The sequence below is a fragment of the Varroa jacobsoni genome, unplaced genomic scaffold (assembly GCF_002532875.2).
Source record: "Varroa jacobsoni isolate VJ856 unplaced genomic scaffold, vjacob_1.0 scaffold_657, whole genome shotgun sequence".
In the NCBI taxonomy this organism is placed as follows: domain Eukaryota; kingdom Metazoa; phylum Arthropoda; class Arachnida; order Mesostigmata; family Varroidae; genus Varroa; species Varroa jacobsoni.
The window spans coordinates 14807-39409 of record NW_019213559.1 but is presented as its reverse complement, the minus strand read 5'-3'; the positions used below and the strand labels follow the sequence as shown (position 1 = coordinate 39409).

The 24603-nt window shown below is 41.3% G+C and overlaps 1 long non-coding RNA gene across 1 annotated transcript; it reads right to left on the bottom strand.

The window, feature by feature from the left end:
* Positions 1-822: 822 nt before the first annotated feature.
* On the bottom strand, positions 823-24055 carry LOC111262401 (uncharacterized). The gene is made up of 3 exons (XR_002681590.2): positions 23796-24055; positions 20342-20455; positions 823-1568 (listed from the first exon to the last, which is right to left on the bottom strand). It is a non-coding gene; the product is annotated as an uncharacterized LOC111262401 (long non-coding RNA).
* Positions 24056-24603: the final 548 nt, after the last annotated feature.

The following is a 24603-nucleotide window of genomic DNA, read 5'->3' as shown; positions in this document are numbered from 1 at the left end:
GGAAATGGATTGATGATAATAGTAGTATTGAATGGTTTAGGTATAGATTCGATAATTTTACCAATTTGTTGTATCAACGTACCAATCCAAAGTGGGTGCAAATTAAACAGTCAAGTCTGTGCATTGTTATTAACTTGTTTTTTCAAAAATGGTATTTCTTTCTAAGGTCTCACACGGACCTCGTGCTTCGGATCTACCAGACGTGCCGTTCTATCACATGGCTGCACGCGAAGATGCACTAGTGCCTGTGTAACCGTGATGAAATGCATGATTCGTGTAACGTGAAGTGTAGGAAAAACTAATGGCTTGCCCTAGTTAACTTCTGTTAACTTAAGAAATTCTCTTAGCATATGATCTTACGTCAGAATACGGCGCGGTGGACAACACTAGTAAGGGGAAAGGAACTGATTCGTTGGCAAAACATAAACAGCATACATCATAACGCATAATGTAAGCACTGGAACTGATACGTATCGATATAAAAATGGACTAGTGCCTGAGCCGCCGAAACATAAACATTGCTAATAGGCTCATCAATAGGTGACCTATCGAAGGAATTGTACTAGCAAAGGTAGATGTCAAACAAAACTTAATGGATTACACAAATGAAATTATGTGGTTTTAATAAAATATACGCTGGTATTTTTTTGTAAAGATTTTCTCTTTAAAATACTTAACTTCGTTACACAACTGCACAGAGCAGGCCTCAATTCTGCCCCTTGTAGGCCGTTTCGATCAATCAGGTTAAGGAACACGCAGTCGCGTCATATCATCGAACCGACATAAAAATCGCTGTCGCAAGCATTTGCTTGGACGAGGTCCTTTTTTTTATTTTTTTTTTTTATTATTTAAATAAAACTATTATCTGTACGATAGCAATTACTGCCTGATAATTCACCTTCATATAAAATGCCGTGTACCTTCACCCCAACTGATCATAAACCAATACAAATAACATAGAAGGGGTACGACAAACCATTGTTAATACTAGCCGTCGCGTAACCAAGCTAATTTAAAATATACTTCTATATTGTTGCAGTTTGTCGCATTAATTGCCAGCAGAGACGTCGAAAGTAGACAAATAATGAAGGGGTTTAAAAAAACACGTCAATCTGGCTTGCAGTTTAGGCCACGCTAGAATCTCTAATGAGGAGAAAACAATAGATTTGAAGCAAGACGATTTGTTTATTGGCCTTACTTTATTTCAAACTGTGACATTGGTCTTTATTGATCACTTCGAGCTAATATCAGATCGGTTGGATAGCATCGAAGAATCCCCGTTCCTGTTAATGAGACCCCGAGGACACCTGCTTTTACAGATGTGTGATCATTTTTATTTGAACGTGTATTGTACCCAGTGAAATAAAGTGCGTATAAAATAGCCCACAAAAAATAGCTATTGCCCAAACAGATAAGCGATGACTGTCTAAGATATTACTATGGGGTATGCTGAGGCACGAAGTAATATGATAAAATGGCGTAGAGAAGGTCATAATCATATGATTTTTACGTTGCAAGTATCCCAAATACTTGTAGATGGACGTCTAACCTGGTTTACGAGCGGTTACCTGAAATAAAATAAGATAATAGACCGTCGTTACGTCGTACTATACTTGGGCAAGGATTAAGGAATCCAGTCAAATCTGTTTGCTAATACAAACATACTTGTGTGTGTTGAAAGAATTAAACATAGAGTACATAGTTTTTTTTGGAGTCTGTTTGTAGGTGTCTGTGTATTGGCAAATCAAGGTCGATACATGTCTGGACAATGGGGAAAGCCAATAACAATGTACTTTAAAGGCCGTTTCTAAGAATTCTACAAATCCCACCTATTCGCTTATAGCCAAATAGAACTGTTTGTCATTAAAGTAGCCCTTGCGTTTGTGAATACTGTTCAGCTTTCGCGCGAAACTCCTCAGTGTTATAGATATATTCCCCTTTGAAAACAACGAACAAATATTCTATATCGATCCCGTATACTTTACTAACGATTGGATTATACGAGTAGGCTAATTGCGGTCACGACCTTCACAATAGCAATAATACGATAGCTTCTGCTCACCGTAATGAACTAAATTCTATATAAACCGTTTGTTATTTAACCCCTGCAAAAATCGCTCATCTTCAATTTCACAGTATTTAATCTCTACTTTCTCTGTTAGTTGACAACCTTTTAATACTTCATAGTTTGTAAGCTTCCTGCTGTGTGAATTAGATATCAATTACATGCTTTTCGTGCCCTCGTTTATCATTCAGACCCTACTAGAAGCAATTGCGTCCACACGGCACAAAGTAAATTATTGAAATCATAGTCGTAATATTATAATTATGCTGACTCGGTTTAGTTTTCAGATCGGCTCAGGGCCGAGTATGGGAAAAGCGGAATATTGGCATTGTCCTAACATTAAAATGGTTACTTCGGCTATACCTAAACGTCGCGACGCATGTTGCTCATGCGGGCAATCCTGACGGCTCTGGTCCAAGCGTGTTAGGCGATGTCCATCATCATATGACCGTTTGATGATCAATTGCACACTTACATGTTACGCCGTGCAGAAAAATCATTGTCGGTTCAGTGCCCGGCAACGTCACCGGATCCCCCGTTGCAGTAACATGGCAGCAAAAACAGCAACTAATATTATCCCACCATTAAAGAAACACGCTTTTTGATCTTCTTCTTGCCGCTTTCGACAACTCCTCCGATGATTTTTAGATTTAGAAGATCGAACGACAATTGTGCCATTTTGTAGTAGAATACTCATATAAACATAGGCAGATTTCCGTTGTGTACCAGTCCCGTCCGCCGTTGCCTTTTCCACCACCGGCATCTGAAGGGTCCGAACACTACGAAGGGGGGTAGCACCCCTGACAGCCGATTTTGATTCATCAGCGAATCCAGCGAAACGCGGCGTTATGATGGCTGGAGACAGCGGTATAATAAACATATTGAGACACATTTGACTGGCTTGGTGTAGTTTAACCAATGGTGTCTCAATAGCACCTGCGTAATGAAGATGCCTGCTGGTGGTCGTTGTTCCGATGGCGTGCATAGGCGATGAAATAGGCTCGTACCGTGTTTGCACGTAACGTTTGATTTGAGCGGTGTAAGATGGATTTTGTTGGTAAGAGCGGGAAAACTAAATCTCGTGGACGGTCAGTGAACGCGCGGCGATCAATACGCGAGCCGTGTCTCGTAAAATAAGCGGAGCCTACGTGACGAACTAAAAATTAAGATTAAGGATAATAATAAATGTTTGTTGGATACGTTGGAATGTAAGAAAAAAAAATGTCAGGGGTCACGCTGAGTCGATCAGCAGTCAGTGCTGTCATTGTAGGAATTTTTTATTGCTTTAAACTAATATATGGAACTCAATAATTATAAATGTTTTTTTGTCGAGTTAATAGAATTTTCATGAAGTGCAAAATTCATCTACGTCTTGACACTTGAACTTTTAGTTCATTCTCAGTCAAGCAGGTTTGTGCGTAGCAGACCACCTTGCTTGAAATCGCATGCTCAAGCGGACCTGCCAAACAGATAAAATGGTCCCTATCTTTCTTTATATTAAAGTTACTATTGGTCTTTAGTAAAGTTCGAGGTAAATCGAATAGTCATTAAAACACTCCAATGATCCAAATGTTTCTGAGAAGAAAACCTCGGATCTATTGATCCCTCTTCCCGCTGCTTGCTTCACCCAACAACCATTGGATAGAATTTATTAGAACATTACTCGTCCATGCTTTATTGTTTATCTCGTTTTTCTGTCGTTCCGTTCTGTTAGCTACGAATATCGGTTTTAATAACAATAGAAATAGACAAACAAAGGGCCGAAAGCCCTAATAGCAGCTGTTATCTTTTCTCGTGCAATTTTAAGCACGGGGCGCCTTCTATATTAATTGGTCCGCCTCTCAGTTTGTTGACGTCGTCCCAATAAAATACGAAATATTTGTAGACCGTAAATAAAACACTGAACAATTTTCGTGTTGCAAGCTTTCACCATTGCGCTGTTGGCATTAAGGTGTTCCTACTTGTCGCTCAGAAAATAATACATCAGCTCCGAAGCACATAAGCTGCAAGTATTTATCACATTTAAATGACCACATCATTCCTAAAGAAGGGCAAATATTTATTCTCTTCTGAGGCGGTACACAAAAAGAAGCCTGTACACGAAGCCTGCATGCCGTTTCGATGCCCCTCGACAATGTCAGCATAACGAACGTATAATGTAGTTGATCAATAAAAAAAATAACAATAAAATGACAAGCTAAAAATCAAGTGATTTATTATCGTGCCGTTCAATTTTTTGTTCACTTCACGATCTTTAAGAAATTGGGCACTGCCTCACTCTTCCGCAGATCTATCCCACACCCTCTCTGATATAATACACAGAATGTCGTGCATAAATCAGCTTACTTTATCAGGGTACCGGATAGCCCCTGTAATTACATCAGTTTTGCTGATCTATGGATTGCAGCTTAGCGGTTTTTGGATGCCCCTTGCTACGAATATAAACGTTGCACTGTCCCACGTCACGCACAGTATTCTCTATTCGTTGTTTGTTGCGTACGTATATATATATCGGTCCTTTGTAATAGTCCCTGGCTATCGATAGGCCCGAAACAGTGCGCCATAGTGAACATCAAATTTCACATTATAATAGACAAAACAGACTATTGCAGAATGGAACATAGATGGCGCAGGCTGCGCCAAGCCCCTTAATCCATATTTCATAGTGAAACAGCGCTACAACGCTAAAGAATTGTTAATATATGCAATATACGAGTGCCTTCAGGCCCGTTTATTCGAGTCTTTTTGCCGGCCGTTATTATCTATACAGTTTACGTCGGCAAAATCTGACCGAACGTACGAATATTTAGTATTACATTACTGGATCTCATATTTTTGCCACACTCCCCTGACAGATACATATCGATAGAAAACAACTGACTGCTAGTCATCTATAGTGCAGGTAATTTACACACTTAGAAGACGTCTTCAAACAACGAGTAACTTTTTTCCTATCACAACAGCAACTACGACGCAAGTTAACGCCTAATTAATAATCAAGTCATAATAAGAAAAGTATCTGTTGTCGATCCATACTTGCGAAGAAAGTTATATATCGGAGCATAGGTGTTTCTTCGGTGAAGGACAAAAAACCCTTGATGAGTCTACCTCAATATTCCTTTCCTTCGTCTGACTTTCGTTTGATCTTACAGGGTCCCGTTAAGTGACATTGGGACCCCACGCCTCCCTGCCTCTCGAGCAGTCTCTGTTTGGGAAATACAATCGCAAACGGATGTTATGGGCTTTTCAGTCTTCCTCTGGCGAAACAGCGATTAGAATCACGGTAGCTTTCTTTTTACTTGTCATACATCGATAAGTCTTTATCTTGGTTTATCCTCTGCGTTTTTTTTTTTTTTTTTTTCTTACTTCTTTCGTTCGATTCTCTTCGGGTATAAACAATTACTCTATTTATCCATACTTCGTCCTCACTCTGTTCGACCAGCTTCACGGTTCATTTCGCCCGATAAAGAGTTATCTTCCCTCTGTTCTCCCTCACTGAATGAAAAGAAAACAAGGCATTTTTCTCTCGTAGCGTTTTTGTCGAACGATCGTATCGGGGGTGGTTTTCGGATACGTTTTTAGTAGGGCTTTATGCTTCTTTGCCTTTGTGTTTGTGGGCGTGTGTGTACGCCATTGCGACCAGCTGCCTGTCATTTTGCCAAGTAGTGCCGTTGTATTCAACAACTCGTCCCCGATCAGATGTTGAATTAGTCAAGTGCAGGTCGTATTCATGACTCCTCATTGATTTTGACCGTCACGCCCATTTCGTGACGCGTCATTCCTTCCGCAACCGGCGTGCAACAACGAAATATCCTAGAACTAGCCTTCTTTATCTTCGCTATTAGAAATATCCCTTGATTTGGGTGCACATGTGTGACTCTACGCTGTATGAAAAACCTGACGAAACGTTACGAAACACATAATTCTAACTTCAGTGGTCAAAATAGAATTAAACATCACGAAAGGTAGAATCTTTCATTAGAAAGAAGAAACAAGCTGAACCTGGTCAAACGGGTCAGATCAGTTAACCCGAATTGCCGGATCATCTCAGTCAAAACGTAAACCTCACATGCTGTCGCACGCACGCGCAAGGTTAGTATTTGTTGTCGCGTGAACTTGTCGCCACCTAAGCACAGATGTGAACGCGCTTTTCTCCCTTCCAACTCTCTGGACGACACTGTGGCTCACATTTACGTTGGTCTCATTAAGTGCACGCGCTTAGTAATGCGTATGGCAAGCTCTGAGCGTGGTAAGAAGTCGACATCGGTCGATGGGTGGAGCGATCCACACTGCTCCGAAAGCACAGAGATTGATCGTAGCTTTGCGCGAAGATGACAAATGTAGACCAAATAACTTTATTCCCTATCACATAGAGGGAAGGTACTGATTTAGGGCGTTTCCGTGCTTCATGGTCTAACCCGTTCGTACTAGACCGCTGCTGTAACATCAACACTTCAGCAACGGAGTTGTAATTAGAAATAACGAAATTGCATAAACAGTACGGAGCTAATTAATTCTAATTTAATTTTTATTACATTTTACTCTGCCACTACTTAGACAGATGCGCAATGAAAACCTCCAAAACGATCGAGAAATTTTTGACTTATTAGTCTGAGCAGATTTGACTGCAGTCCCAAGCTTCGTTTAGTTAAATGCTCTTGATTTGACGACAGCAGTGGAAAAAACGACTTGTCAGGAACAATCAGGAAACTAGATATGAAAAATATTTGGTCTGCTGTGGGAAGCCATGATTTCCGAAGGACCCACGGCATACATACAGAGGAACAGGGACGCCACCATAAACAATCAGTTAACAGTTGATTGGTAGGTTTTTTTTTTCTAGAAATCGCATCGTTATGGCTGTAAGTAACAACCCCGAGAGCTGCACCAATAATAGACACAGCAGCATCAACATGAAATGACCAATAACAACCATACGATGGCGAGGACGAACGCCCACGGGTCAATCAAACAATTATTTTTAGACGTTGGTCAACAGACAATCAAAAAGTCAAATTGGTTCAAGGCGGCTGGGAATAACAACAATGGCGCGACAAATGAAACATATTTGTACGTCTCAATAACGCTTAAGCTTTGGCTGATGCAACATATATAGTAGCATCATAATCTTTCACAGTTATTCAGTGAGGTTCGATTTATAAATTAACAGTCCAAGTATGAAACTAATGCGTAGCCACCAGTTTACTGGTGATGGGTATAATAGTATGACAGTGCTATGGCCGCCACTGGCACCGATGGCCGTGGAAGCGGTGATGATTATCAGGGATGACGGTAACGCCATCTGTCGCCAAGGGGGTGTTTCCTCACTTGGTTACATACGATGTTATTGTTATGTTAAAAATGGTGAATTTGCAAGTAACGACTCTGGACAGATGGTGACTACACAGAGGACGGATAGGCACTTCCGGTTCGCGTTGTGATGACTGGACGAGAATAAGCAAGCGAAATCGGGGTATGTGCATATGAGGGTTCATGTTAAAAGAAGTTACAGCGGGATACGAAACTGTATTGGACCGTTCAAGGAAATCCGTGCCTTTTTGTGTTCATTGTAAATTTTCATTTGTTCTGCTTATAATGTATTGTTGTGAATGATTCCAAAAAAAGAACGACTCAAATATTGTATGGGCTAAGTGGTGGAAAACTGGAAGCTCTCCACTGCGAATGCTTACCACCGCAACCTAAATATCAGTTAATTTTACCATCATTGCACTACATATCGTCTATTCGAAAAGCGTAAAATGATGATGGTCTTCGCTAGGCGCAAGCGTTCGCTGCAACATCCCGCGCGGTGCTTCGTCGCCACTGCGAACGGAAACGACACAGAAAACTCGAACAACTGCAGAAGACCATCGCCTTGTTGCAATGCTCACCGCTAGATTTACAGCATCCGTAATCTGACAGTCTTCGTTGACCTTGAACGTGTTTATGACCTTTGCATGTAATAGCGGAAACGTCAACTTTTGCGGTACGGCTTGGACTGATGCGATGACGCTGCACGCAAACGCTGACACAAACGCGACGGGACCCCTTAACTTAGATAAACTCCGAATTTACCGAACATACGAAAATGCTGACATCTACAGAGATTATCCTGGGAAGTATGTGAAACATTCGTATTACTGAACAGAGTAATTGAACGTCCTTTCAAAAACATTATCATATGGTGATACAGCAGGAAGAGCCGACCCTAATTGGCGGGTATCACTCAACAGCAAGGCAGAATATGTGATCATTTTCTATGCATGTATACACTGATGTGTGGTACAATCGTGTGACCTTTATGACTGTCCGGCCACAATTGCCTTCCTCGCAACCTCTTCTCTACATACTGGCTACGTTGCATTCGTAATAGGTTAGAAAAATGTGGTATAACGACTGATCGAGGTATTCGGCTCTGTCCAGCTTCTAGCAGCCTAATTAAGGCTCAGGTTAGCAAGGGGAGGCTTATGCTGCGACGACGGAAGTTTTTCTGTTCAGGGATAAGTAAAAGAACTCGCAGCGCGCCTACGTTGTACGTACAGCTATAGTAGATACTACAACCGGGCTATTTGTCCAGCACAATAGGTACGCAAACACAGAGCAGCGTGAGGCGGAAGCTTCTAGATAGATAGAAATTAGTCACTTGATGGTCTAAAAATCTTCGCTAAAGCAGTTTTCTCACCTAACATATTTATGTTGCATGTTTCTTCCTTGCCACTCTGAGAAATGAAAACTCTCAAATTATGCAATTCTGTCTTCGAGCTCTCAGAACATTTTTGCTTCACCCTGCACATATTCAATAACGCTCAAATGGCCTCTAGGCGTCTCCCTGCCCTTTAAAGCAATACAGGCATTATCCGTTACGGTTATCGTTGGCCGTTACTCCTACGCCATCGTCTGGTACGGCGCCGGATTCTGAAGTTTCTGCATCACGCCGTGGCTGCTATCAAAGACGCCAGCCAAAGCCGCCGCTGGCAGATCGGGTAAAGTCGTAGAACAGGAACACACAACGGCCCAGCTTCTTCCTATACAGTTGTCATTGGCCGATAAGCGAAGCTGTACCAAGGGTAATACAATATACGAGCCATTATGGTTTGATAACGTGCACACGGATCTGCAGTTAGCGGGACGTTGAGTCGATGCAGTAGACCGAATTGGCTCGTTGGCTGGCGAGCCGGGTAATAGTACAGTGTCCGTTGATAGCGTAACAGTCGTTTTTAGTTGCAGTAATCATAGTTCTAAGCAGATATGCTGGTTGTGGTCGCCGTTGTATTGATAAGGGGTGTAAAATGGCCGGCTAATGGGAAAAGGAGCTGGAGGTGAGGACGCGGTTGATATTTATACACCCATACGAATTAATGGTGGTGATTGTTATCTTGTTGGTGGGTTTTGAGTCGAAGGAGGAGAGTCTCAGGCATCTATTTGAACGTACTATGAGTAGATCTCTGTAGAAAGTTAATAGGTAAGTACAGGAGAACGCTGCGATTGTAGCATTCTGCTGATTCAGTTGATGCTACTGACTTTATGACCTAATTTCGTTGATGTAGACATGGCCGTTGAGATTTACTTTCCGTCTGAACTCCCATCAGTTGACCTTCGTCGCGTTTGATACTGTCGATACGGACGGATCTGCAGCTTACGATATGATACTCGCAGGCCTACTCTAATTCCAGGAGCTTTTTTTTAAGAATTGATTCCGGTACCTACATGCACTCAGAATATTTGTGCATATATAAGATATTCTACCATATATTGCTCTGAGCAGCCCACGCAAATATGTGATTATTTGACAGTTCGTTTGCCGATCAGCATGTCGCTGACAACATGGACGTTACTGCAGATTTATATAATTGAACTCGAACAATACTAATATCGAAAAAAAGGCCTAAATAAAAATTAGGACAGTGGATCTGATCTGGCCGACAGGCTTCGACCAAACGTTCAAGTTGAAGTCCGTCATGCAAATGAAATGAAGTGATGAAAACAAATATAAGAAGCTCACCTCACGTTATAGATGCATCAATAAGCAGACCAAGCCGCATAAGGGTACGCGCAAGCACGTTATGCTTTTGCGTGTTAGCTGTTAAAGGATCTTATTAAATTGAATGAACGTATATAAACTAAAAAAGAGAGATTAGTTCACGTTTTTTATCCCTCTTCGATAATTATTCATAAAGAGTTGTGTCGTGGTATCAAGTTATGAACATAGAGCATCGTTTTCTCGCCGTTGATCACCATTTTAGCTACTTGCCCTGACATTTTTGCACTTTCTTCTTATATTTAGCCCAACAGTTCAACTGGCCCCAAGTTTGTCAGGATCATTTCGGACGGCATAGATAATTAGCATGACATCACAGGCAATCGTTACGACCACGCGGAACCGACAACGTTAACAACAACAACAAACAAAGAGTTTCCACTTTTACAACCGCGGCCATCACGTGCCAGCGCTGACCGTAAGCCAATATAATGTCGTAACTGATGACACGAGGGCTGCGAGGAAACAAGCACTTGTCACCCGCTGTCTGTCATTCTGAGCGGTTGAAAATAATCACCTCGTTATAGATCGTAGAGGCATAGTTCTGACTCCAGCTATGGTCAGAAAGCATAGTGCCATCTCAGTCATGGCCGAGATGTCGGACGACTGCGAAGCGAAATCGTCCGACATTCTATCACGATTCGTTCAAATCTTGCTACTGCTTCTAAAAAAATCCCCTATCCCCTTCAACATCTGCCTCTGCTTTCCGCTGCCCCGGTGGCGGTTTCAGCTTCGTATTTCCTCCGACTTCTACTAATCCTACTATACTTGCTATAGTCCTGAACAAAATACCGTATCAATTATAGCCTGTATCAGCAGTGCACATTCGCATACGGAGGCATACACCTACAAACACATACAGAAACTTGAGTTCTTAAGAAAAACTGCGCTTAAGGGCTTAGGACAGCACCCGCCATAGTAGCGATTGCCCCAGCAAAGAGTTCCCGGTAACTTTTTTTCTCTGCGTCATTTTTACGCTTTGTTTTTATCGGCAGCAATGGCTCTAGCGGCCGCAAAGGTGGCAGTGCAAAAGCACAGAATCGTGCTACTGCCTAGTTAATGCTTCTCCTTTTGTCTTCATTTGTTATTGTTGTTGTTGCTGCGGCTGCTGTTTTTATTGTACCTCGGTGGTCCCCAACTAAACGATGTTTGTTTCTAAACATCTATAAAGTTTTTGTTAACAGAGGTATGACAGAGAAGCCAAAAGAGCTGTCACTTACATAGCAACCTGCAACAATTCTTCACTCTGTCGAGCTCTTTCTATGCATATATACATATATGTTTGGTGTTTATTTATTGGTTCTTTCTCGGTCATCGCCTCTAGTGAGGGGGGTTAGCGGCTCCTTGGCTACCATTGCAGACCAGTTAGTTAACATGCATAGCGAATGTGTAGATGAGTTTGTTTTTTTCTTTTCATAAATATATTCTTTTCATATGTAGCGTTGCTGACACTACATGAATCATCGCTAAATTTTGCGCTGTAAACGGTATGGACTTGTCTTTCTTTCGCTGTTCTCGCCTTTCTTAGGCGATTCCTGAGCGGCTGGTAAACGGTTAGGGTAATCATATACCGACTTCTCGAGACCCGATATTCTCACTGCACTAGTCTCTGACCTTTTGTATTTAGTATGTCTTCAGCCGTTGCGCAACCCCGGCTTTACATGTACTTTAATACTTCGACGCTTCAACACGTCCAGATCTCCGGTATTTTGACGTGTGGAGGAGCCAAGGAGGATCAGGTACTGAGGAGTAAAAAGTTAGGCTTCGAAGGGTAGAGATCATGAGTAACACTGATCAGTGAAGAATAGGTGGTGAGCGGCCTGGTGCTTCAGGTCAGTAATCTACTAAAAACTACCCATCGGTTTGGGTTTCATTCTGGTACAAATATCGACAACAACAACAACAACAACAGGAGCATTGCCCGATTTTTGCCTCAGTAAAATAGGCCCAACTTGACCATAGCCTGATACCGAGAATCAGCAAATAACCTACCTCGTGCGCTTTCCGGGTGACGTTCTTCACTGTATACGCACGTCACACAGGGATTTTTATTCGGTTTATTTTTCTGTCTTGTCTGTGCTAAAAAAATCTGAAATGCAACAGAAGACATTAGGCCTAAAATAGCTAGTAGCTTTCGGGCTAGCTTTGGTATAGTACGCCATTTAACGAGTTTCATAACTCGGAAATACGCTACATCTTCAAATGAATGTCATCATTAATAACACCAAATTAACCTGTACACCGAGAGGCCACTTTTTGTATAAATTTCCACTATACAGTCTCTAATTTTGGCTTCGGTGTGATTTCAGTTCTTAATGGCGTATACTATATAGCTCATCTCTGTTATATACTAAATCGAGTGCGTTTTACCGTATCACGCGCACACAAATTCAAGACAGGTTTCAATTTAAGTCTCTAGCCGTGAAGACTGTGACTATAATTTCTCATTAACAGATAGTACTATCGTTAGGGCGTCGAACTTCGGCTAATTTTTTTTTCTGTTTCTAGCGTTTCTTCTAGAGGCAGTATTGGGTCGCAGGGCAACTTCTTGGGTCTTTGAGTGAAATGTCTAATAATAAAATTGCTTGTTAAATGCAATCCAGTTCGGACAAAGAATAAAGCTAACGTCTCTTCTATGTATATTATTTTCTGATTTAGTAGCGAGCCTAAGTTACCAGGCTAAAATCAGCAAACTAAAACGTTTGCACTGAAGTAACGACCTAACACATTATAGACACATCGTTATATGCGACCATGGTGTCGTTTAATTAAGGTAATAACATCATCTACGAACAGATATGCGTTTCCTCTATATTTATATCTATAAAAATGACAAAAAATAGAGAGATGCTATAAAATGAGCTTGGTTTGCGCGCAGTTAAGAACAACATATCTTATAATAAATAACAGTAAATTATTTCATATTGGGTCCGTTCGCCTGAGCCAAACATGGCGGTAACGTAAGTTACACGGCCGCTTCATCTTCGTCTATGCATTTCGGGGAAAGAAGTTAGGGTTGAAATTATGAAAGGAAAAACAGACCGTTGTTTGACGATACGTAACTTAGCAGTGTGCAAAAGATATGACAGAGACATTACAACCTATACAAATACAAATATATATATATTATTATATATATACACAAACCTATGTTCTCGAAGCTTTTGTAGACAATACATATTCATAGAAAATATAATGTATGAGCATCATCAAGTATGAGCAAAAAGTCCGTAAGATTAAAAGATCTTCAACTTTCTAAGATGTTTTTTTGTAATTTCCTAGCTACACCTAGAAGTACTCCCTTTTACAGGGCTGCTGTGATACAAACTTTTCGTTTGAAAATAGCTCAAGTTAGCAGGCCAAAGTTAGACGCTCCTATGGTTCTCTTTTTGTTCTTGTAAACTTACTACGTCTTTTATAACATCGTACAGTTGAATTGCAGAGGTACTAATCGATAACTTATTATAGATATCCCGCCTTGGTGACGAAGGATTTAGATTCTATCAACTTAATTGTTTTTTGTCTCTTAAATGCTTAATATAAACGAAATACGAGTTGACGTACGGTCTGCGTGTTTGTTTGGTCCATCTGTTATCAGCTTTTGGCGTAGAACTACGTAAACGGGTGAACCGCATTGAATCGCTCGCTATTGTATTCCCCACACACAGTGTACAAATAATACTATCGAGCAGGCGAGGCGTACTTAGCCAACGAATGAACCTTCGCAGTCGTCGCATGGGATTTCTTCATGTATCTTTTTTTTCTTTTTCTTTTTTCTTTATTCCTATGCGTCAATCACTTCCATTCTCGTCGTGCTGAATCGCATCCCTCTCCTACATAATATAGAAAATGCGGATGAAAATAGAGCGCCAGTTGAAACCCAGTGAGTATTGTGATACTGCAACTGTATAGGCGCAGGCATACATATATAATAATATTATTGGCTGCGTGAAAAAAAGAACGAAACCAGCCACTGCGCATGCCAATGTACGTAAGGAAAAAGGCTGCTATGATGATAAACCGAAGAAGGGCAAACAAGGATATGTAAGGTACAGTTTCCATGCTGTTCTGACACTCTCAAGCTTAGGTTTGTGTTTCTTTACTGAATGCCACCAAATATGTACACTCTACTTTAGCGCAAAGTTCTTCTCTAGTCTTTGTTCCGGTCATAGTGTGCTGTGGCACGTGATGGCATCTTAATTGTGTTGCGTGTTTTACGACCCTAGCAATGTAGGCCTGTCGCAGACGTCTGTCTGCTGATGCTAGTTGACGAAATTGCCAAAAGTCAGGAAAGTCGTTAATTATAAAATTATAACGTCGGTGTTGGTAGTAATCATATCTGCATCAAGCGATCGCTAGGCCTCGTCACTGGCCGATATCTCCGCTATCAGGGAAACTATTGGTGGAATGGCATCGGCCTCGGACGTCATACCAGATTAACCCAGACAACGACGACCCAACACTGTCATGGAACTGCTGTTAACAAGATCCAGTTGCCCGGCCCGGCACTCCTCTGAAGCAGACGGCTGCCTCCCTGCGTTGCCCTCGATAATACTTGCTGTTGATTTTTCCCTGGAGTCTCTCGCCATAGTACAAGTTGCCAGCTTCTGCGCGACCACAGCTTGAAGAATGATGGCGTGCACGCCTTGATTTGAAATTAGTTAAATCTTCACCCCTTGCGTGACCTGCAACGTGTATGTATACGGGTCACTTCTGCTATAGTGACACGTATTTGGTTGGCCAGCCACCTCCTTCGGCGTTTTTCTAATATATCTAAAATCTGGTGTATCGGCTAAGATTTGCGGCGAAAATTCTTTGCAAAGTAACGTGCGATCATTCACGACGCGCGGACAAGCCTCACTACCCAATCGATATCAATTTATTTGTCTATACATATTTATCATGCTTGTTATAGCATATAAACACGCTTATCCGTATCAGCGTGACTCAATGACACGTCAAAATATCGCTACGGGGCAGGCGCAAGGTGTCTGGCTGTATTATGGTATGGCGGTTTGATGAGTTCGACACGAAACGTTTAGTAGAGGACAGTGCTTTGACGGCGTAAATCAATGAGCGCATGACCGAAGGGCCGGCTTAAAAGAGCGACGAAGGCAACGCTGTCCAAGGAGAGAAAAGCCGGAATGGAGACATCCATCGGATCAAAAGAGGATTGGTTCGATTTCAAAATAACATTAAAAAATTTCCTCTTTTTATACATGATACAAAATAGGAAACATCGTCGTTTGTCGTAGAGAGCTATAGTAAAAGGTGGATGTAATGGACGCTGACATTTCCTTGCTTATACGCTGCCTGAATCTTTGATAGGTAGAAAAAAAGATACCAAAAATCAAATAATCACCAAATTAACACCGAACGGTTATCCAAGACATAGCACGACGTATAGGCTGCGTTTCATACTGATGGGAATAGCTTTATCGATCAGGTAAATTATGCCAGTGAAGGCACCACATAAACTATATAATAATTAACAATACAAGCAGTCGAATACCGTATGGTAAAGTACTTTAATTGTAACTTTATGAAACGTTTTATTTGGATCGTTTTGCGTTAGCAGATATGGGGCCAATGGGGAGCATTGTAAAGACAGGCAGATACGTGCCTCTGTTATTATCGTGTGTTATTGTATTTCATTCGTATTTCCCGGTAGCTTAGTACAAACAGACTTTGCCAGACGCTCAACAACAGACACAAATGCTATCTCGTAACAATAAACAAAAAATTAAGTTATATACAGCACGATCATGCATTTGTTCTGCGAGACGATTCGTATTCCAAAAAGAACGCTTAACATTCCATCTTTTTTTTTCATTCATCCTTCAAAATAATGTCATAACCGTGTTTCACGTTATGTCAACTTTTTTTGATACAAAAACAAAAAAAAAAAAGCACAATTCGTCATATTGAGGCCTGTTCGGGACTATTCACTACACACGCATATCAGAATATAGTATACATATACAGACCGACTGACATGTCAGGGTTCCTATTCATTGACGCGCCATTAGCCGAACCGAAGAAATGTTCGATCCAAGGCTCGACAAGGTTTTCTCTTGGTCTTTATACGTCTGCTTAGTCATCGCTACTGACTACTATAGTACTAAGACTAAAGTGAATGTTTCCATAGCGCTAGGACTACATTAAAAAGAACGGATTGATCTTCGAATTTTTGACGAGGTATCATTCCATTGTGATTATGGGGATGCCTGTTCCGTCATTTCCATTGAATGCCGGCTTTTTCATTTTCTGTCGATTTCTGGTAAAAAAAAAAAAAGAAAAAAAAGAAATTATCTGGCATACTATTATTGCTCGTCCAACCAACAGAGTCAGGGAAGCCAAACTTAATAATCATAACTTTCCTTTCCAATTTTAACGGATTTCTAGAGGGTGCGAAAGTATTTTTCGTCTTTTTTTCCTTGCTATCTCGTCGTCTGCCGGTGCTGCGAGAAAGATCACTTCTCCTTTTACCACTGTTGGCCCGCTTAGCCACATGCGCTCCTTAGTAAACATAGCATTTGCCCCGTGGCACCATTTTTCACTAGTTATATGTTATTTAAGCTAACAAGCGCCATTACCACAGACTCTAGTAATAAGAGGGAAACGCGCAAATAAGATGGCCTTTGCAGGTTGTACGTCGGCTAAATGATGAAACCGTTGGGGCAGATTCAACCACTGACAGTGTCGTTTGCCCTGAAGACCCGTGTGCCGCCTGTAGCTGCGCCAACGGAACCGGGCTTCTAGTGATCTCATTGGGGCTTCTGGTGGATAATTTCGAATTTTCGAAATAGTAAAAAGCGGATAGATAGCAACGGCAATGTGAGTAATATGAACGGCCATCAAGCACAGATTTCCCCATGTTTTTACGTATAAACAGATGTAACACAAATCGACTCAATTTTTATGATAGTTTATGTTATATTAATGTTATTACGCACAGCTAACAGTGTATCTTCATGTTTTAATACTGAAAGGTTTTAGCTGGCTACAGTGCTCGTAAAGGACACTGCCGTTCTAATTAGCTAACAAAATCCAACCGCTGCATTATATGCCTGAATGGTGAAGAGTTCGATCCGCAATCGTCTGTTTAGGAAGTGACAACTGATGACTTTTATCAGGCAAAATATCTATGTGTATACATATAATGTTATGTATTTAATGATTGCGGGACCCGCATATCGAATGGACATAAATCAGTAGTAATCGTCATAATAACCGGAACTGTCGATGGATTTTCATTTGTCTAGCGTTTATCAGGCCACAAGCCAGGTTTACTTCTATGGGTCGACAATCGGTGTCGTACAAAATATTCGAGTCGTTTGTCGCCAACCAAAATTTAGTGCAAGACGCTAGATAAACTCTTTGTTAGCTTCTTTCTTCGGCCCTTATCAAATAATGTAACTTATTTATTTTTTCCCGCTTATTTCTTCTTGGTTTTCTTCGGCCTATCTCTTATATTTAACAAGCACAATAGTCATATTCTTCGAATAAGGAGATAGCTGCAAAGCATGGACGTCTGTGCAGGTCGGAACAGAAAGGACAGAGAAAGTCATAAAGTAATGGCTACTGCTGCTGATTGCTGAATTCCAGCTAAGAAGTTACGAACATTTGAAGTTATCTAAAATTAGAAAATAACACATAGTACTATTATATATTGAGGCCGACACGTCGTGATATAAGCCTGTCCCTTGAGGACTTCAGCGGCAACTGAAGTAGGCTTATATTGTTGTGTAAGCCCCTTTCCGGGTGACCTCCGTAATAATGCTTTTCGGTATAGATTCGGGATAATTCAATACACCGAAAGTGTCAGCAGTGAGTCTGGAAAAAACTTTGCATACAATTTGCGTATATTATACATCTATCGTTTACATAATAAGTGATTTGTAAGGACAGGCCTTGAACAATTGGACTAGTAAATGGGTTGCGTTAACGACAGCTCGGAACTTCGTTGTTTCAGAACTTCTTTTGGTGCACCGCCATTAGTGGCAATTACTAAATTGTATTATAAAAGGATGAACCTTGAATGGAATACTATGTCCTATACGGGCCAGAAATTGTTGATATGAAGCGAGACGAGGAGAACGAACTCGACGAGGAAAAATCAATTGTCGATTTAATTGCAGTCTAGTTAAGCCAGAAATTCATTACCCAGTCGTATGCGCCCCATAAGAACATTCAACAATTACATCAGCGACAACCTTTGAATAGTAGTCTAGCAGCTGGTAACAACAGAGAATTAGAATCCGTTATTAATTGATAATTGTCACTGCCTACTTTTATGTGGGTCAACTGCTTTTAGCTATCTTTGATTATGTTCCCAGCCCACGCACGTGCGAAACTGAGAGCCAAAAAAAACACCCGCATCGTCACGCGTGTTAGACGCACACCCATCTATACATATGTATACCGTTTTTTTGCTGGGCAGAGTCGCATTGCTAAAGACGTAGAACTGATAACTTTCCGCTTGATCAGACGATCCTACCCGTTCCCGAACGTCACGACATTATAGTGGGCTTCAATTAGAAGACTCAGACGTGTTAGCTCGATTCCATGAATTCTATGACTTCCCATCCTCCTAACGATTATAGGGTTCGACGCGCAGAGCATGAAGGTCTGCATCGCCCAAAAACCAGTGAAATGATACGAGAATCGATTGAGTAACGCAAAATTACCTTTACAGAGGTCGAATTTTCGCTCTATATTTGTAAGCCGTCGGAGACTGCTCGCAGGGCTTTCGTGCAGTAACACTGCGTCAACACTTCTACTTGGATATCTTTGCTTAGCTTATGGTGTTTCTTGTTGTTAACAACGATACAACGGATCGTATCATGGAATATCTTTTAAAAGCAGCGAACAGCTCGTTTATCTTGTCGTCTTTTTTTAGGTAAATCCGCTGTCGCCCGATCCTGTTTCCTGTCAATTTTCAAGTCCTCTTATCTGGCCGACTCAGCAATTATAACTGCCAAGGCAGCCTAAATAGCGATATCGGCCATTGTCATGATATGCGTTTGTTGAAATCCCCAACCAGCCTGGCTGGTCCATTATTAAGGGATCGATTCGAAATGTCTTTTCTCGCTGACAAGAAAAACAAAGTTAAAAATTGCAGCAGCAGCAGCAGCAGCAGCAACAGGCGACGAGGACGAGATGATTTTTTAGTAACCATCATCAATAAACCGACGACTGCGGCTATCGTATACACGGACATTTTTAGACCGAATGAGGGTCGACACACATTCAATCATCGAAGAATTGATCGAAGGTTATTCCGCCCCCCTCCTCTGTCGAAGTGGGACCGGTTAAGGTCGGCGCCAGCCACGAACGTCAACAATCGCTGACGATTAGCGGCACGGCGGTAAAACAACATTGGTATTTACCATCGTGTGAATACGACTGTATTTGTCAGTGTATTTGTGTGTGGCCGCCATTTTTATGCCGCTTTTGAGATGCTGGTGCGCTTCAGCCTTTGGGTGCTCCGATCGATGCCCCCGGGGGGCTTACAACGGTAATAACAAACTCAGCTCAGCTAAGTACTCGGTCAGTAGATCTGTCTAGTAGTTGCCATTGAATTTGTTTGTTCGCCAAAAAGTAACTATTGCTACTTTTAGCTTGGTGTTCTAACATCGTTGCTGATACTGCTTGGCCACCCAAGAGTTACACAAACCACAGAATTACACGGGCTCATGTAAATCTACGCAAGAAAAAATAATGTACAAATATATGCCACCGAGCTAATACAGACCCGGGTTATAAGGACAGATTCTGCCTCGGATTAGACGGGTGTTTCGGCCGGCGCTAATGGCTAACTACTAGAACTGTTAGTAACTGGGCTTAAGCCGAACTGGGGTTTGGTGTAATAGACGGGACTAAATTTTTACTCGTGTGCCATCCTTGGTTGGCCACCGGCTTTGCCCGCACTGAAAAACCTTCGCTGCGACCACAGCAAAAATCAGTTATGTCCAGTAATCTGAATAATAACAATGATAGTAGATCTACTATAAGTAAAAAAAAAGTGTAGCTCGTTAAAAACCAACAAAACTACAATGTATATACACGGATTATCTATTGTGTGTATGTGTGTCTATGTAAGACAGTCCTGGGTGGGCGTGGACCTAAATTTCAGTGCCGTCTACGCGTTTATCCATCGATAGTCACGAGAACACTTTCATTCGATGGTGCATTGCTTGTCGGCTGACGAATGATTCGCGGCTCTAGAATTCTACCTGTGAACTGGATGCAATAAGCAGTAGGGCAAATACGATCGAAAGAAAAGACGATCAGGGTCCTTTTTTGGTCCGACAATGCCAGGCGCAACCTTTTTCCGCTTTCTAGGTCGCCTAGAATAAACAAGTGACAAAAAGAACGCTTTTATTTTTGTCTCGATTTTCATAGCAGTGACCATTTTTAGTTCATGATTCTTGTTTTTTCCGGTTTTTTTTTTTAATTTTTTTATTAACAACGTGATTTCCTGCATTTAGTGGACATTTTTTGCTGTTGTAGATGAATAGGTAGTGCCTTTAGAAAAAGTTAACTAACTAAACGGCCGTTAGTTTGAATACTACTTGTGGAAAAAAAACAATTAAATATGTCCGGCGTCAATAGCTAGCGACCCTACGGTCGTCAAGTCGATAAACATCAGAGTTGTTTGAAAGGACATCGCATGTTAGCGTACCTGGAACCCGTTTCAAGTAGAAAATTTGATCGACAGTGCGCGTTTGCCCATACGGCTTGCGCGGACGCATTGGTAAACACCACCTAAGGCCATACTCACGAGCGGGACGTAGCAAAGCTGAACATGTGAAGCTTACCTAGGTTTATGGCTGCAGCCTTAAGACTGGTGCAAAGATGTATAACATGGAGGATTGGAAGCCAAAAAATCTCGTTCGGGTCTCTAGCGTCGCAGCGCCTCGACATCATTAAAGATAGATGTTTGGGCTTTGAATCGTCGATTTTATAATTTACGCTTCGCGATTAACGGCATAGAACCAAAGTAAGCGATTTTTTTCCTTGTCTTATTTTATGGCACCGATGTAAATCGTCCACGCGACGGATTCAACAATAATGTGCTAGGAGTTCACTTACGAAATATGACTTTTTTCTAACAGCAAACAGATGAACCAAGATAAATTCACTCCAATAGACAAATCGGTTGTTAGATTTTAACAGTCTGAAGTACAGTAGAAATTTTGGGTAAAATATTCGAAGGATAACTGCGATAGCCTTCGTCTATTATGTTTCGCCTTTTTTCCTGAGTGACTCGTCGATCGAATGATGGACATGCAGATAGATCTTCGTACGATAGCCTACCTTGTAATCAGAGTGTTTTTATGAGCTGTCCCACTTGGGTTAGCCGGGGCAATTTAGGCTTGCTTCGGATATCTTTACGATCAGGACGGTGATTTACGATGAGAACGATCCACTGGCGTAATCTGATTATTTGTATGATTTGAATGATATTACAAAATTGAATTTTACTGCAATTATTATTACATGTGAATATATAGCAATATCATTGGTGGCCCAGTTTTCCTATTAAGTACCTATTAAGTAAGTAGGGGTTCGCCCCAGACTTGCTACGCACAATAACATGGCTATGGTCCTAGAAAGATCTTATATTTTGTTGGGTCTCATATTTGATTTAATCAATCAGATCAGTTTCCTAGTGTTTGTGTGTAATAGCATTTCAATTTTATCAATTCCCTAACGGTACAGTTTATCATGATGGCGTCCTCGCCATAAGACTAGCCAGATTCATTCCTGTTGATTTTGAAGACAGCACACGCTCCTTACCATCTTTTTATAATTCTATATTAAATTCTACAGTTCTATATCTGATTACCTCACTGTTGTTTTTTTAAGAACTGAATAACCTTAGTGCCGTTTGTCAGCACACCGTTATCAAGTAAGATTGCTGTCTGCTTCAAAGGAAACAATCACTCTAGGCGATAAACAATAACCGCAACTTGCTAAGAGCGACCGGTCGACAAATCATTGCATAAATACTCCGTTTGATTTTGCTAAAATAAGCACTAACCGGCGTGAAATTAGTATAGCACTTAGTTCATGGCCATCAACTATTAGGGTTTTGAGCAAAGTAAAGTTCAGTAGCTAAAAAAACAGGCCAAATTCTCATCACAGCATCTACGACCATAATTTAAACAGCAACACAAAGAAATCCCTTTATACCATTTCTTCTCTAAATTTATCAGAGCAAACAGATTGGATAAGACGCTTTTAGTCCTGGAAAAATTTATCTTATTTTCGTAAGCACCGCTTACATGCTAACGCTTCTAAGTTCAAATGCGTCATGCGGTCAACAGTAACCACACGGAACCGTCCGTGGACGGTATTTCTTCTTCGTTGGATACATGTTTAAAGCCAACATCTCTCCTTGTCCTGTATTCTTTCTCGCGCCCCTACTACCAAATTATACATAATTTGCAGTCACAAGCTTTCGTATATGTATTCTGACCAGGCTCACGCCACACGTTATTTGTATCAGTGAGTCATTTGCGAGGGGGCACCGCTGGCATTGTCGGATTGTGTCACATTGAAGTTATGCTCGTTGCGTGCTTCAATCACTCTCCGTACCGGTGATGATTATGCTGATCAACATCATCGCCGAAAGATAATATCATAATGTTATGGAACGAAAAGCGGTTTATGCTGAAATACTGATCTGTTTGTCCGGTGGTGTTTTTACCCTCGACTTAATCTGCTGTTTTTAGTAATAACAGGAGGCTGACATTTACGTAGAAAAAAATTACTCGGTAGGGTAGCTTTGCCACAATGACCAAATGGACAGAAGAAAGACAAGCGTAACAGGGGAAGAGACAGGCGTTTTGGGTGCAAATACAGGATTACTCCCGAATGTCGCTCGTGCAGTAGCAAAAAGAGGTTCATGACGTAACAGCTTGGTAATCCGCGCAAGCTGATATGAAGTTTTATCTCGATTAGTCCGGCAGACGAGGTTTTGGGAATTGCACACGATTCACAGCTTATTTCTACTACAAAGCTCCGTCTAGTGACGCTGCAGTACTTGTTATAGGTAAAAGCAAAAAAAAAAAGTAGTAAATTTGTCCAAATGAATTTTTCTAGAACTTGCGGGGGTGCAAGTCAACAGATAGATGAGGCAAAAAGTTGTCTAAATATGATGTATGCATTGTATAAGAGAGGCCTGCTTGAGGACACGCTCACCCTGTTTTTGGAGTGTATGCACAGCTCGTGAGGTGGGGCGACAGATGGACGACCACTTGATGACATACGTTATTTTCGTATATCTCGTGTAGGTAGTAGATTTTGTCCGGCCCGAAACTGGGGTCGAGTGGCAGAATGAATCGTTCTTGGCAATTCTATTGATGTATTAAACATTGTATTGATAGGCGAACACTGATCATCGCGTAATTAACGATTAAACTTAGCTATTTTTTATTCTGATCGAATAAATGTTCAGACTGAAGTGCCGCAACAGCAGAAATTACATATATACACATTTTCTGTATAATGTAGCAACACCACATCGAGCATCTGCGCACTCTACAAGGATATCAATCCTCCGTTGGTAAAGATTATGATGTATCTTCATTCATTCAAGTTGATCAGGGATATCATAGTAATTTCAGCAGTATTCGCTGCCGGGTTTTCGATCATATACGTACATGCGTGTAAATCACTCACCTTCAATAACGTGGTCTGTACGGACACCAACAACAATAGCCGCCCAGTCTGCCTTACGTAATTACAGTCGCCTCGAAAGACAACTTGTCGTTATCCTATACTGTTTTATGCGCCATAGATACGTTACTCCGAGCTGTTCGGTTAGCGCTTGTTCGATGTTTTTCGAACTGACCTGTCACGGTCGTCTGGCCTGATAGGAAACAATGTGGTTATTTCATTTCAAGTTAGTCTTTCTATAAAAAAAAACAAAAGAAAAACAGGCAGGAACTTCCTGTAACACCAATCACTGTACCGGGCCTCTACTCGACCGGGAACGATTACTAATACCGCAGAATTTCTCCTTGCCGTTATCGCATCGTGCGCACGGTAAATATACGTAAACAGAATTAAACTACACCGCTACATGTTACCCGAGTATGAATAAGCAGGCAAACCCATGTTGGACCGTAGAAGATTCGGCATAAGTGTCCAGAGAAAATGTTGCAACCTATTTACTTCTGTTCGCCTTCGAAGGCTCTGATCGGCGGCTTCATCTGCTGGGACGAACAGGCAGTCGACGATGCTTAAGTCCTCAACGGTCACATAGACTTAAGCGAATCGTTTAATTGTTGTAACTTGGTGTTGATTCATTCCCATCCCGCTTTTCTTAAACTGAATTATTTTGTGAATCCGTCATGGCCGCCTACCGGTCATCGACGCAACGCTATTTAGTCATTGTTGTCCATAAGCCCATATATTTAAAGTTACATGAGTTGCGATGGTAAACTTCGATTTGGAAATTTGGACCGCAAATAAGTTGAGTAAGTAA